Genomic DNA, 15,512 nt, shown 5'->3' on the forward strand with positions numbered 1-15,512 from the left:
CACATGACATAGCTGCGGGAGACCTCTCGGCCATACTCATTAGCCCCATGCTTGATATTTTGGAGAGTGGTATACCATCTACTCGGAGCTAATGTTGCTCTCATGTTTCTATGTTCTTAGCATTCCATGATGAGTTTCCATGGACAGTTTTGTATCACCCCAGTGAGATAGCTATGTTTATGTTTTCTTTCTGTTTTATTTTCCATTCCATGATGAGATATGCCGTGGACATTATTGTATCACTTTGGTCTCATAGGCCCATTGGGTCTTTAGTAGACGCTTAATATCTCTCTCTCTCTCTCTCTCTCTCTCTCTCTCTCTCTCTCTCAGGTCCCCATGAGTATCCATTCAGAGAGCATTTTAGATGCGGAGGGCCAGACGACCGAGACTGACGAGACAGAGAGCACATCCCCCTCATCAGTCTCAGGTCTCCAGGAGATACTCCAGAGATACCACAGTACTTTCCCACGAGAGGTGGATATTGAGGAGCTCTACATAGCTGTTGAGGAGGCTGGGTCTCCTCTCTAGTTGTCCAGGCCATACCTCACTCACTTAGCCACTACTTTCTTGTAAGCAGCTGATGCTGTTAGTTTTGGGTTCTTTTTCATATATGTTATTTACCAGGATCATTGTAACCCCATGGATACTTTGTAACATATTTTTGGTCTCATAGACCCTAGTGGTCTTTGGAGGACATTAATATAATTTTCTTTCTTTCTCTCACCCACCTTTGACACATCTCAGATACCCCAACACCAGATCCTCTTTCTCTGTGGCCAATGTCACTAGGGCCATACACAAGCTTAAAAACGGGGAGGCCAAGGACCATGATGATCTCCAAGATGAGCACATTATACATGCATGTGTCACCTTGGTGCCCTTCCTGGCTGAACCATTCAACGTTGCCATATGCCAAGGTCTTCCCTCATCTTGGGCCACCAACACTATAATTCAGATCCACAAAGCCGGGGATGCCTTCGACACCAACAACTATCACACCATCATGATTGGGCATACCTCAAACAAGTCTTTGGTACAGTCCTACAGGCAGAAATCAGCAACAATTTAGAGAGGCGCCGGCAACGAGCCAGGGGACAGGTGGGATTCAGGAGATCTTTCTCGACATTAGACCACGTCTTCGCTCTCAAAGCTATCATTGAGGCGGCCAAGCATAGGGGCAGGCATGTGTATTGCTGTTTTGACTTCCACAAAGCATTTGACAGTGTCCCACGGACTCATCTATTCAAAGACTCCAGGAGTTTTCTGTCCCAGAAGATATGATACAGGGGGTCCTCACATTATATGAGTTTGTGATAGGAAAAGTTCAGGCACCTTGAGGTATGACAAAGCAATTAGGAGCACCATTGGGGTGAAGCAAGGCTGCCCGCTATCACCCACCCTCTTTGGCCTCTACATCGACGAGATTGAGAGCTTCATTGGGGTTGGATCTACACTAGTTGATACATTAATACCTATCTTCCTCTATGCCAATGACATTGTCCTAATTTCAGATTCAAAGGAAGGGCTACAAAGGCATCTGGCTTTGCAAGCCTTTTGTGATGAGCGAGACCTCCCAATAAACCTAGGGAAAACCAAAGTCATGATTTTTAACACCTCCATCTAGCTTTGCGAACCTTTTGTGATGAGCAAGACCTCACAGTAAACCTAGGGAAAACCAAAGTCATGATTTTTAACACCTCCTAGGAAGTTGTCATCATTTGGTCCCTTCACCAGTCTTGACCAGTGTTTCATGCGCAGCACCAAGGTGTGAAGGGATTTTTCCACATAAGAAAGCTGGAGCATTTGCTGGCAAAGTTTGTCCTAAAAGATGGCTATGCAGCATGAGCACCATGGGATTTTTATCAATAAAGTGACTTATAATGTTATAAGTCAATGTGTTCACACATTAATGACGGGCTGGACTTATTATTATTTTGGGCATGTATATGTGGACAGAAGGAGGTGCCTAGAGCAAACTTAGGCTACAAGCCTAGGAAAAACACCCAAAAAAAAAAAAAGTTGATATTTTGGGCTGAAACTTGGGCATCAAGCCAAGAAAAGCATAAAGTTGATATTTTTGGGCAAGTTCAGCTATTTTGGGCTAGAAGGAAAAGCACAGCTAGTATTGGGCTAGTCGGCTCTATTAAAGCAAGGCTTTCATGATGGGCTGGACTTATTATTATTTTTGGCATGTATATGTGGACAAAAGGAGGCGCCTAGAGCAAACTTAGATTACAAGCCTGGGAAAAACACAAAAAGTTGATATTTTCGGCTAAAACTTGGGCATCAAGCCAAGAAAAGCATAAAGTTGATATTTTTGGGCAAGTTTAGCTATTTTCGGGCTAAAAGGAAAAGCACAGCTATTATTGGGCTAGTCGACTCTATTAAAGCAAGGCTTGGGGCAGTTTTTGATCATCAAGCGCTCATCCTCCTCGCCGACTGTAGCTTTCCCTCTCTCTCTCTCTCTCCTTTCTTGTGCTGGACATACAGCTGGTACAGCAGCATCAGTTCTTTCTCTTTCGGGAGCTGGCCGCAGCACAGTAACCGTACAGCAGCCGTACCCACACGTGTGACAGCTGCCAACAGTTCTGGCCTTGTTATGGGCACAGTTGGGGCTGTTTTGGAGGAAATCTGGGACAGTTTTCAGAGCTTTTCTGGGGCTGATTGGGGGCTCTGTCATGGGGCTGATTTGGCACGGAGTTCGGGGCTGCTTTTGGCTCCATATCGGCTGTTTTATGGACTGTTTATGAGCTGATTCATGGGACTTTTTTGAGACAGTTTTCGGATGGCTCTTGGTGCTGTGTTTTTATCTTGGCACTAGATAGATATCTAGGCAAGAGATTTGCTGATGCTTTGTGGGAAATCCGGTGTTGTATGCACCCGCACCTTGGTTGATTGTAAAAGCTTCTCTCTCAATAAAGAAGTTCCTACGCGGGGTCGGCCGTTCCAGCTCAGTGCACTGTTATTATATTGTTTATGGTTCTTCCGCTATGTTTTCATGCTCTGTTTGGTATAGTTGAAGTGTTGGTCTATTGTTCCCGGTCTCCTCTACTTGTGAGAGAAGCAACAAAAAGACATACATTTACATATGGCGGAGGGGAGGTGGAAATGGTCTCATCATACCTTTACTTAGTAATTACCTTCTCAAGACCGATCTTTACCATGAGGTCAGCACTACAGACACGTATGACACAAGGGCATGCAGCCTTGGCTAGGTTGGAGAGACAATGTTTCCACGCACATTTCCAAGAACCCAGCACAAAACTATGGCTTTTTGATGCTTTGGTCACTCCTACAGTGTCTTATGGGATAGCCTTTTGGGGACCACACTTAGGGCAGAAAGACTGGTAACACTTGAAGAGGATACAAATTTTGATGCTCTCGAGGATGATTCAGAGCAAGGCATCCATACCACACGAGATTATTAAGGCAGAGTTTGGGGCTTCTCCTCTGGTAGTAGATGCTCTTCCAAACAGTGATATACCTACATCAGATATATACGCTAGCCAATGGTCGACTTCCCAAATTAGCCTTGGGGTCATCACAGAGGTTGGAAGCAAAGGGTGCGACATGGTCATGGCATGCCCAGGTTAGGAGCTGGTTTGCCTTACATTCCTTGAACATTGATGACTTTCCACCTAGCACATGCTGACACTCCCCTTAGCCAACTTGTGTGATGGATCTGCCCACTTCGTCAATTGTTATGGAACCCAGAAGGAGCTACTACATGAAGTTCAATGAAACCGGCTTCTCGGCATGGCAAACAAAAATGTGACTGCACTGATGAGGGAGGGGCTGGGTTCTTGGAAATGTGCTGGGTTCTTGGAGAGACAATGTTTCCACGCACATTTCGGTCTTCCCAAAGATGAACCTTCTCTGCACTTGCATCGACTCTGTGGAACATTGTTAACAAGAAGCCCAGAGTCGATGCAAGTGCAGAGAAGGTTCATCTTTGGGAAGACCGAAATGACCAAGCAACCACTTTAATTGGGCTCAGTCTTGCTAATAGCCTCATACATCATCTTGATCTCAAAAAGTCCGCAAGGGAGGTATGGGAAAAAATGGAAAGCTTATTTGAAAATAAAATTATGAATTCAAGAGTATTCTTGAAGATAAAATTCTTTGATTTAAAGACGAATGAAAGTGATGACCTTAGTGAACATTTAGGCAATATTGTGTCTATCACTCAACAACTCTCCAGTCTTGGAGTTATCATTGAAGATGACGACAAAATTATTGTGCTCCAGCATACAAAAGGTATCACGATTCTCCCAAATCTTAACTGTTCTCCAGTTAGCCAAAGATACATCTTATGAAGACATAGTAGCGATGCTCATTGAAGAAGACATAAGACTCACAGAGTAGAGTGACAACAACATTGATCTTGACAAAGCCATGCTAAGTAAATGAAGCATCATGCAGACCTAGCAGCTGAAGAAAATGAAGAAAAAGAACCGAGGAGCATGAGATAACAACCACCATAGAGGTACATTGTCTCTCTTAATGAGAAAGACTATGATTGGGCTTTCTAATCATTTGTATGGGTCAAGGATTCTTTGCTCGGATAGTCCCCCAAAATCGGTAGAAGGTCTAAAGTCAACCTTTTGGTCAGGCCACAGGCCTCCGAAGTTGTACAGACATCATCATCTTTTTGTAACATAATTCATTGAACACACAACTCATCTCTCTCTCTTCTCTCTCTCTATCTAATCATCATTAAAAATTGCATCATTGTTCTTTATCAAGCTTAGGGTTGAGGATCAAGTAAACAAGGCTTCCGTGCATGCAAACCTATCACCCGCCATATGTCCTGGTCTAAAAGTACAGAGCTCCCTACCAAGGCCTACTGTCAATACCGACTAAAATGCCCACTGGGATAGCCCTCTCAAGGAATCATACAAGTCCGCACTAAGGTGAAACTCAAAAAATTCACCTCCCCAATCCTACTCAAAGCATCTGCAACCTAGCTATAGTTTATTTCCATATCAAAATCTTGCATAAGTTCTGCCCACCGTGCGTTCCTCCCCCTCAACTCAGGTCTATCACAGACGTACTTGATCAACTCATGATCGGTCAAAATAACGAATTTGGATCCACATAACTAATGTGGTAAGGCCAAAACAGGTGATTCCTTCACCTTAAGCTTGAGAGTACAAAAAGCCTCATCAAGCCTCTCATCCCACGTGGTAGGACTATTGGACTTCCATCCCCATCCTTGTGAGAAGGTTCGTGAAAGGAACGGTCAATTGCAAATAATCCCTCACTAACTTCTTAAGAAAGACAATGAATCACTGATATCAGGTTCTCGCTGAAGCTCCGCGCTCCCCCCTGCTCGCGCTTCTGTCTGCACTCCCCTCTCCCTGCCCGCCATCGTGTTTTCCCCCCTCCGCCTGCCCTCAGGTTTGCGCCGCCCCCCCCCCTTCACCTGGCTTGCCTGCGCTGAAGCGCCCCCCCCTCCACTGCTCTTCGCCGTCACCCCCCCCCTCCCGTGGCTCTTCGCCATCGCGCCCACCCCCCCTCCTCTTCAGCGCCTCGCCCCCCCCTCCTTCGCTAGCTCTCGTCCCCCCCCTCTCGCCCTTTTCGTGCTGCTTCCGCCCCCCCCCCCTTGGGATCCGTCTTCGCCGCCTCTGCCCCCCCCCCCCTCCTCTTCTCTCTGTTTTTCTCCGCCCCCAGGGGTTTTTTTATTTTTTTTCCCTTTTTACTTTTCGCCTTCCCCCACCCTCGTGTGCAGCTCGGTTCGTGCAGGTTCTCCGTCTCCGCTCCGCCTTCGACACAGCTTCAGACTCTGATGGAGGTTCCTCCCGCCCCGCCTCAAAGGGACTCATCCGCAGCCCCCTCGCCCGGCCCTGAGGACACCCCCATCAGGCTTTCTCTTTCGCCGGAAGAGGAAGCGAGCCTCGCCGCAGAGGTGGAACGCCTTCAGGCACATTCCACCATCTGCCATATAGTCGGCACTCGCCCCAGCAGAGGGGAGATCCGGGATCTTCTCCAGGCCCGCCTTCTTGCAGATGTGGGCAAGATCCTGGACGTACAGCTTCTGGGCCGTGGACATTAGCAGATCGAGTTTGAGACCGCCCAGAGCGTGGCCAAGGTCCTTGCCATGAGTCCCCTTGACATCAGGGGTGCTCGGGCTTTTTTCAGACCTTGGCAGCATGGCTTTGACCCAGCAGCGGCTGAGCAGGGAGAGCGCCTTTTCCATGTTACAATTTGCTTCCCTGGACTCCGCCGGGAGTATCTTCCGCTCCTCTCTAGGCTAGGAGCATTGGTGGGCTCGGTACTAGAGACTGGCCCCACAGCAGCTTCAGTGGTGGCCAAAGCAGCTGGGCTACCTTCGGTCAGAATGTTGGTGTCTGACATCTCCTCCCTTCCTAAGGTCATTCAGCTACCTAGGATAGGGGGGGGATGGATTGATCAGAGAGTGGAGTTCTCGGGGCGCCCGAACCAGTGCTTCATTTGCAGGCAGGTCGGTCATCTGGCCAAGGCCTGCCCTCGCAGGAGACCCCAACCCTCACCACAGCAGCAGGCCCCTGATGGCCCGCCCACAGATGCGGCTTGGCAGGCTGCCTCCGGGCCACCTGCTCAGGCCACAGAGACCTCGGAGTGGCAGCCTGGACAGGGGCGCCGCCGAGGGAGACAGCCACAGCAGCACGCCCAGAGACCGCTGCAGCAGCAGCCACAGTCTCAGCCTCACTGGGTTCCCGTGAGGAACAGTTTTGCTCCCCTCCAGGAGGAGACCCCTGCGGCGATGACTGAGGACCAGGAGATGCCAGCACCCCCTCCTTCACCCCCCACACCCCCGTCCCCTCCCATCGATTCGCTTCCACCTTCGCCTCCTCCCATCCCCGCTCCGGTTTCGGCAGCGGCTCCCTCTCCACCCCCCTCACCCCCCCCCTCCCCCCCCCCCCCGCCCGCCTCACCTTCCCGGGAGGCCCTGGCAGTCCCCTGGCGCTCACCTGCAGTCCGGAGGGCGCTGAGCACCGACCTCGCTCGAGCACCACAGAGGAGACCTACCATGCCGATTCGGGCTTCACGGATATCATCTATCCGCAGTCGGCTGAGTCGCCTCGGCATTAGACAGCGCTCGGAGGCTTTTGATTACGCCTTCACACGGCTTTTTGGAGCGGAGGGCCCCCATGAGCCAGCACCCATCCGAGTTCATGTAGTGATACCTCCGGCCCGCGGGGAGAAGGCACTTGATTCAGCGGTGGCCTTCTCGTTCCCTCTATGTGGCCCTTGCGACCGGGAGTGGACTCTAGAGCTCGCTCTTAGCACTTTGAAGACTCAGGCAGTTGAGTTTTCTCATCATGTGAGCGATCTGGAGGTGACAGATGTGATAGGCCGACTATGGGAGTTGGCTCATTTTTTCTTGCATCCTGGGAGTGTGGATGCCTCAGGGATTCGCCATTTGGTCGTTCGCATAGTGGCGGACCTTGCACGCGACCCTGGATATGTATGTATACACGAGGTTGCTCTGTCAGAGCGGGAGGCAGTCGCCATGGGCCACAGCCACCGGCGCCTGATCCGCGATTCTTGCAGTACACCGGGTGGGCAGATTCACAGCCGCTCGGATGGGGACTACTCTCCATCCAAGCCGCTTGCGAAGGCCCGCCGTACGGCTGAGACAGCCTCCACCTCAGCAGGTCATCCATGAGGATCATCTCATGGAATGTACAGGGCCTTGGCGGAGCACATTTTATACGCTATCGTGGTTGCTTGAGGCAGGAGCTTCAGAGATGCCTGGTTGGTGGCAGCATTGATATTTTGATGATGCAGGAGCACCACTTGGGTGAGAGCAGGATCCGGAGATATGGTTCGGTGATGCCTGGTAGATGGGACACCTTTTGGTCTGCAGGGTTTGGTCCTTTGGGTGGACAGGGAGGAGTATGCATGGTCATTGCAGATGTATGGCGGCAGGCCATTGTGGATCGAGGGATCATTGTGCCTGGTAGAGCACAGTATGTCATTCTGAGGATGCATGATGAGCTATTGGGCGTGCTCAACGTCTATGCGCCCAATCATGCTAGTGCCAGAGCAGAGTTCTGGACCCAGGTTACGGATGCATTGCCAGAGGCCGCACATTGGTGTGTCGGGGGAGACTTCAACATGCTTGAGGACCCCGCCGATAGGGTGGGAGGCAGTCCTGTTACAGTGCACGGCACGGAGCTTGCAGCTTGGGACCGCTTTTGCATGTCACTGAGGATCACTGATGCATGGCAGCATGGGGCCTTCTCCCGCTCTCAGGACAGTCTTAGTTTCTCTCGGTCAGATCGCCAGCAGGGAGGGACTAATCTATCTCACGGATTGATCGCTTTTATGTGGGCGACTGGTTAGGGGAGCGAGGGGGCTCCGTCGGCATTCTCACTGGCACCTCATTTTCAGATCATGCGCCAGTTATTTTGACATTGGAGGAGAGGACACGGGAGCCCAGCTTGCAGTTGAGGATCCCAGAGAGGGTACTTGCAGATCCCAGTCTCGCTGAGGACATTGAGAGGATCTGGCATGATAGTCAGTGCTCTGACCAGGATGCAGCAGGCCAGTGTGCCCAGGGACTCATCGAGCTTAGCTCTTTTCTGCACGCTGCAGCTTTGACACGGCTGGGAGAGATTCGCGAGCGGGAGCATCGGCTGAGATGCAGCCTTGCTTCGCTACAGCGCCTTCAGGAGCAGCAGCCTGCATGTGAGTGGGTGGCGTCACAGCTGAGCCAAGCACGCCAGGAGGTTAGAGAGGCGGAGGAGCAGAGACATGAGTTTTACTATCGTCGCCAGGCCTCTCAGTGGACGCATCTTGGTGATAGAGTGACTGGGGAGTTTTTTGAGATCACTGGACCCCGCCATGCTCGAGCAGGAGTCCGTCAGCTTGGTAGACCGGATGGATCGGTAGCTACTGAGCCCGAGGAGATCAGAGCCATTGCCACTGCATTCTATAGAGACCTACTTTCAGCGGAGCCAGCCACCACTGAGGATCGAGATGCTTGCAGATAGACTGTGTGGGCCCATGTGCAGAGGAGGGTCACAGATCGTATGCGTACAGTTCTTGGTGCGCCTCTTTCAGAGATTGAGCTTGCCGAGGCCTTGAGGGTCCTGCCGCGACATAGTTGCCCAGGGGAGGACGGACTGACGCCGGCCTTTTTTATGCGCTATTGGGACCTTTTGGGGCCAGGCCTCCGCAGGGGCTTTCAGTATGTTCTGGACACTGGGGTGATGCCACAGAGCTTTTCAGAGGGCTTGATTTTTCTTATCCCCAAGGGGGAGGGGGTATCAGATGATATTCGACGTTGGAGGCCTATTACGATCCTCAATACTGTCTACAAGGTCTTAGCAAAGGCCTTGAGTTTGAGGATCCAGACCCTCCTGAGGGAGTTGATTCATGCTAGCCAGACAAGATTCGTCAAGGAGCGCAGTATCCTTGACAACATCTTTACTTTCTGGGAGGCGACGGCCCGAGCTAGATTTCTTGGCGAGGACTTGGTCGTGATGCTTCTCGATTTTGAGAAGGCACCTGGCATACGATAGAGTTGATTGGGGTTTCTTAGAGGGCACTATGCTTCGCCTGGGCTTTGAGCCAGGATGGATCAGAGGGGTGGCCGCTCTGTATTCCACAGCTCGTAGCCAGGTTTTGATTGCAGGAGGACGGGGGCCGAGTTTTGAGCTTACCAGATCAGTCCGTTCAGGGGTGTCCCCTCGCCCCTTTTCTTTTTCTCTTCTTTGCGGAGGCTATGAGCATGTATTTGACAGCAGAGGAGGTTGGTTTGAGAGGACTCCAGCTCCCAGTCCAGGGGGAGGACCTGCTCGATGCTGAGTTTGCAGACGACACGGGCTTATTTTTGCATGGCCAAGAGGCCAATCTTCTTCGGGCAGAGCAGTCGCTCCAGGTTTTTAGTGCAGCTTCGGGAGCATTGATCAATTGGCGCAAGACAGTGGCCTTTTGGATCAGTAGTGCTCCCACTCCGGCATGGAGCCCGGACCCCGGTTTTAGATGGATTCCTCCTGGCACAGCAGTGCGGTATTTGGGATGCCAAATTGGACTAGATTTGTCACCTGAGCAGCAGATTGCCCCGCTTCTTCTGAGCATTCGGAAGAAGCTTTTGTATTGGAGTACAGCTCGACTATCCTTGGCTGGGAGGGTGGTGGTGGCAAATCAGGTGCTGTTAGCGACCATGTGGTACATTACGTCTTGCTAGATCTTCTCGAGCTCTTGCATCAGCCAGGTACAGAGGTTGATCAGGAACTTTCTTTGGTCTGGGCGGGACGGTCAGCCAGCCCGGGCAAAGGTTGCATGGGCAGTTATTACACTTCCGCTGGCTCAGGGAGGCTTGGGCATTATAGATCCAGTCGATCAGAGTAGAGCCTTATTGGGGAAGCTTATTGTTCGGGGGCTGCTTCTAGGCGCTGAGCCTTGGAAAGAGCTTCTCTTGCAGCGGCTGCAGGCTCGGGCTCCCCCAGCAGGGGGTACTTGGGCACCAGAGATTCGCTGGATCTTCATAGAGATGAGGAGGACAGGCCTCGGTAGAGGATGGGAGGACAGATTTGCTTTGAGCATCCTGAGAGCTTGGGAGCTGCTGAGACCAGGGCTCTCTCAGCGACCTCCTCCTTGTGTTGAGGAGCGGGCCAGATAGCCGCTCATCTGGAGCCCAGCGGTTCGCACAGAGCAGGGTCATATGCTGGGTTCTCGGCCTCGTCTAGCCTGGGGACCTTTAGCGGCAGGCCCAGCACGTAGTTTTGGAGACTGGCAGGCCTTCTGCAGTCTCCCAGAGGAGATCCAGGTGGAGAGGCTGAGTCACTTCAGAGGGGGGTTGATTATGAGGGATGATATTCAGGAGGCACTCACAGAGGAGTGGTTCACGCCTTTCGAGCCAGTGACCCCACGGTGGATGGGAGCCTTTACACAGTTGGAGATCCTGATTGCTGTCAGAGCTTGCACTGAGGATGGCAGATGCCTCTACTATGAGATTCAGGATGAGGGCAGACTTCAGAGAGTGGAGATGGAGTCGCCTTTGGTTGCAGAGTGCACCTTTCAGAGGATACGGGTTGTGGCCGCCGCTTCTCGGAAGTGGCATATTGACCCCGACCCTGCTGATGTGCTCCCGGATTGGCGCATATGGGCATATGCAGCGCGCCCCTTGGCCCGGCTACAGTGGGACCCTGGGGAGTACGAGTGGCATGATCCTTATGCCTTGAGGCCACAGAGATCACCTTTTTCCAGTATACTGTTTGGCTGGGGCGGCATATTTTGACGGCGAGGAGGATGGTCTCTCCAGCTGCAGCGGGGCATTGGCGGCTACAGGGACTCTCACAGGAGTTCCTGGAGGATTTTTGGGCTCGGCTCTGGGCTAGTCAACAGGCCCGCAGGATCTCGACTTTCCAGTGGCTGGTCGCCCACAGGGGCTCAGCAGTTGGCACCTGGCTTGTTTACAGCGGTCTTCCGGCGGCCTGCGTCCGATGCGGCCACCCTATGGAGACACAGAGACATTGCCTTTGGGATTGCCCTCAGGCACAGCAGATATGGCTACGGATGCTGCGTATTCTGGCCCCCCTCTCTCCAGAGGGTATTTTTACGTGGGGTGCCGCTGCTTGGTCGACTTCGTCAGGGCCTGCTATGGGCTATGAGATGGAGCAGGACAGTCAGGCCATCAGATTCATTAGGGGCCAGCCTCGCCTGGTTCCGACACCGGATTTCTCGTCCGCCAGCTGGACACAGGAGAGGGATTTACGATGGGAGCTCCTCAGCAGCCTCACCATCTGGTTCACCTGGAGGGCCCGGTGTTTCACGGCCTTTGAGGGGAGACTGGAGCCACCAGCAGAGACTGTACGGGGGATTTGGCAGGAGTTGATCCACACCCTGCGAGGACAGTATGACTGCATCCGGGGCGAATGAGGCGATCTTGCGGCGCCAGGCTTTTCACACCACCTGGCGCAGAGGCCCCTTCTACACCTTACACACGGGATCCCCCCGTTGGCATTACAGGTCACCTGTTTGGCTTTCCCCCCCCCCTATTGTATGATTTAGCCCTCAGTCCTCTGTACTGATGCTTGTATTTTGCAGCACCTAGGGAGAGTCTCCCGGGCTGCCTTGCTGTATTCACTGCTCGGTTTCTCTTATGAGCAGGAGAGATCTTTTGTAGCCCTACGGGCGTTTTTATTTAACTAATGAAAGGATCTTTTCTCGGGGAAAAAAAAAAGAAAGAAAGACAATGAATCCCAAAAGCACCTGAAGTTGCCTCAAAGTCCAAGGAACTGGCCAATCCAACACCTTCAAGAGATCCATTCAACATCAATGCTCATGCCTGTTGAGGCTGACTGTAACAAGGGGGAGAGACTACACGGTAGCACTAAGGCTCTAAGTTCAGCCACCCTTAACCACTAGCATTCTTGAGCAATTAGGCATGCTTGTATACAGCACATAGTAGTTCATTCAGTAGTTGCATCCATTTCGGACTAGCAGACATTGTAGCTTTATCAACATAGTACAGTTCAGTTGCATCTGCCTATCTCTGTGTTTGAACACTCTTGTACTCAGTTCTCTCCTCTTCTCTCTAAACTCTAACCCTAGTACTCAGTTCTCTCCAAACTCTAACCCAGCGCATGTGTGCGTGTATTGGACTCCGCATCCATCTGGGGATCCTGCATATCCGCTTTAGGCATTGACAGATCCATCCGTTCTGACGTATGCCTGGACCGTCTTGCCATGCTGGTATAATCCACCAACACTTTTGGCGATCCTGTTAGGGAGGCAGCCATTGCTATAGGAGGATCATCAAATGTCGCTGAAGAAGAGTTGATGGGGAACGGCAGCTGCAGTTAGAAGTAGCAGGCTGCAGCCACAAGAGCATCCGAAAACGGTGCAGCAAGGAGTGTTGAGCCCATATGCCGCTGACCTCTAAAAGAATCTTGGCAGATAGAGAGTAAGCACCAGAGATGTTCGAGCTGCATCCGCATCCAGAACAAGAACCAGCACAAGAACAAGAAGAGGCTCAGGAACAAGAACCAGATCAACAGCAGGAAATATTGAACAAGGAAGAGTACCTAGGCTTTCAACAGCGATTATAAGAAGCAGAGCAAAGGTCAGAGCAGGAAATTAGAATGGCCAGCAACTTCACCAACGAACAGTTCCCGACCTACAAGGGAGATATACATGTCAAAAAGTTGAGCAAGCATGGAAAGCCAGCTGGCCCAGAGGTCCAAGGTTGGAGGAGCTGAAATGGGACCTGTTTGCAGCCACCTTTGAAATGTGTCGATGAAGTGGTTCACGCAATTTTGATAACCACCACTTCCACACCTACGCGGAGCTCAGATACGTGTTCTTGAAGAGGTTCGGAAAAGTCAAGGCATTGGGGCAGCTGACAAATATCATGCAGAAACAGAAACAGAACGACATGGATGTCGAAGCTTCTGCGGCAAAGTTCAAATCCCTCAAAAAAAGGCTCGATGAAACCAACAGGCCCTCCGAAGAATTGATGTGAGAAAGATTTATCAAGGGACTGAATCCGAAGCTGAAGCAATCAATTGCCATTATAGACGTGGAAGATCTTGGATTCAATGAACTTGCAGAAACAGCCAAGAGGGCTGAGAAAAACTTATGCAAGGCCGACTAGGAAGGCCACACAAAACCCTCTTAAAAAAGCCCAATCATCCCCAACCAGGTATCTCTAGCACCCATATGGAGCCATATGCTCCATTCTACATTTGTGCATGACATGCCTTTGTTCAGGTCTCATAGACCGTATCCGGCCTCAGTGGATGTAATACGGTCTATCTATTTATCTATCTATGGTCCAAAATTATCACTAAAGTAAATATAACCTCAAACACGGTCACGCTAAAGTCCATGAAGATCTTCTGACTGAGTTATTTCTGCATGGTTGTGATACCCTTCCACACAATTTAGCTGTTTGCCCTGATTTCTAGATCACGGACTGCTTTGTGATCATTCCCATTCATAGAGTAGGTAACCCAGACATCCACAGAAGTACCACGATCGCTGGTCACACCTTGGTCCTTTGACGACCAAGGTCTACAAAGTGGCAAAACATGGTATCATATGAGCAAATACACCAAATAATTGAGGGACTCTCGATGGAGATAATGGGGTGAAACATGGCTCTGCCACCCTTTTTGGGCTCCATGCCCACAAGCTAGGTGATTTCATTGTTTCTCCACTACTCAAAAAAAACATGATACATTTTTATGTGGATGACGATTGCACCTGGATTCTGAAGCCGGTGAAAAGGAAGAGACCTTAATATGGAAGGGTGTGGCTGATGAGTTGAGAAAGGGAAGAAGGCATGCATGTATGTATGTGTGCATGCATGCATACGTGCATACAACAGTTCAGACAAATGACAGCTAGTAGAGGACTATTGGGAGGAGGGTTTAGTTGATGCCATAATCAAAAACTTTAAACTCAAAACTTTCCAAGTTGAGAAAGCAATCCACTTCCAATCAACGCATCTGATCAACAGATTTCTAAATTAAAACCAGCCCCTCAATTATTAAAGGTAGCTAAGGTGTACCCATAGTCAAGGGTGGGCCTCATCAAAGATTGTTAAAAGCTCTTCAAAAATTTGAGAAACCCAAAGCCCTTAATCTGAAGGCTTTGTGAAAGTTTTCAAGACAGTGAGCCAACCAACTCATGGATCGTAAGCAAATACAACACAAAAAAGGTAATAATGGGACAAATTAGTGAAAACGCCGTCGGATTCAGCCATCTTCTTTCTGGCGATAAACATGCTAATCTTTATGATAATCAAGAAGCTCCATGAGGTGATAAACAAGCTAAATTAGTATCTTTATGATAATCAAGAAGCTCAATGCGGTGATAAACAAGCTCAAACGACTGCTTTCTTTGATTAACAATCTTCATGGAAATGATTATCTTTGTAGATAATTAACACAAATCTCACCTTAGTTGCTTCGGTCACGAAGAAAATCCAGCCATTCCTTGTTGGTTCTGCAGACTGTGTGAGCTTCCTTAAAGAGGAGACCCATCATTTGCTAGTCGCCAATCCTTTAAAACCCACATCGGAAAACAGCTTCCTATGTTAACTTGCTGTTAATTGGGCAGAACAGAAGGCAGCTGAACCCAAGATCATACTCAAAGGTATGGGGGCATGGCTGGCATATATAACAAATTTGGGGTGCAGTTTATCATTATTTAATTTAACAGGCGGTTTTTATGTCACCATGTTGATTTGGATGGACTTTAGGAGTTTGCTTTTGTGTCACCAAGTTTTATTTAATTTAAGAACGGGCTTTTACGAAACTACAATAAATTTGTCGACCTCCAATAAATTTGTCGACCTCCGCAAGTTAGTGGAGTGGTTAAGGTGGTTCTCAAGAGTCCCAAGGTCATGGGTTTGAGCCCCCCCTCTACAAAAAGTGGCATGTAGGGTGTGTGTTGTTCTATCTAATTCCAGCCAAACTTCTAAAAAATAAAAAGTAAGAAACTACAATAATTTTTATTGAGGGGATGTTCATTAAAACCCCTTGTGCCTTCCACACTTGACTTCAATGGGC

General features: G+C 50.1%; 1 protein-coding gene across 4 annotated transcripts in view; it reads right to left on the reverse strand.

The window, feature by feature from the left end:
* LOC147634953 (F-box/kelch-repeat protein At1g67480-like) overlaps positions 1-15,147 on the reverse strand; it is a 20,243-nt gene extending 5,096 nt beyond the window's left edge. For all 4 annotated transcript variants that reach the window (XM_086804216.1, XM_086804219.1, XM_086804218.1 and 1 more), the window contains exon 1: positions 14,900-15,147. The gene's annotated coding sequence lies outside the window, so the exon portion shown is untranslated. The remainder of the gene's footprint in view (positions 1-14,899) is intronic.
* Between the last annotated feature and the right edge of the window lie 365 nt (positions 15,148-15,512).

The sequence above is a fragment of the Cibotium barometz genome, chromosome 10 (assembly GCF_041138505.1).
Source record: "Cibotium barometz isolate CiBa-2024 chromosome 10, ASM4113850v1, whole genome shotgun sequence".
NCBI lineage: Eukaryota > Viridiplantae > Streptophyta > Polypodiopsida > Cyatheales > Cibotiaceae > Cibotium > Cibotium barometz.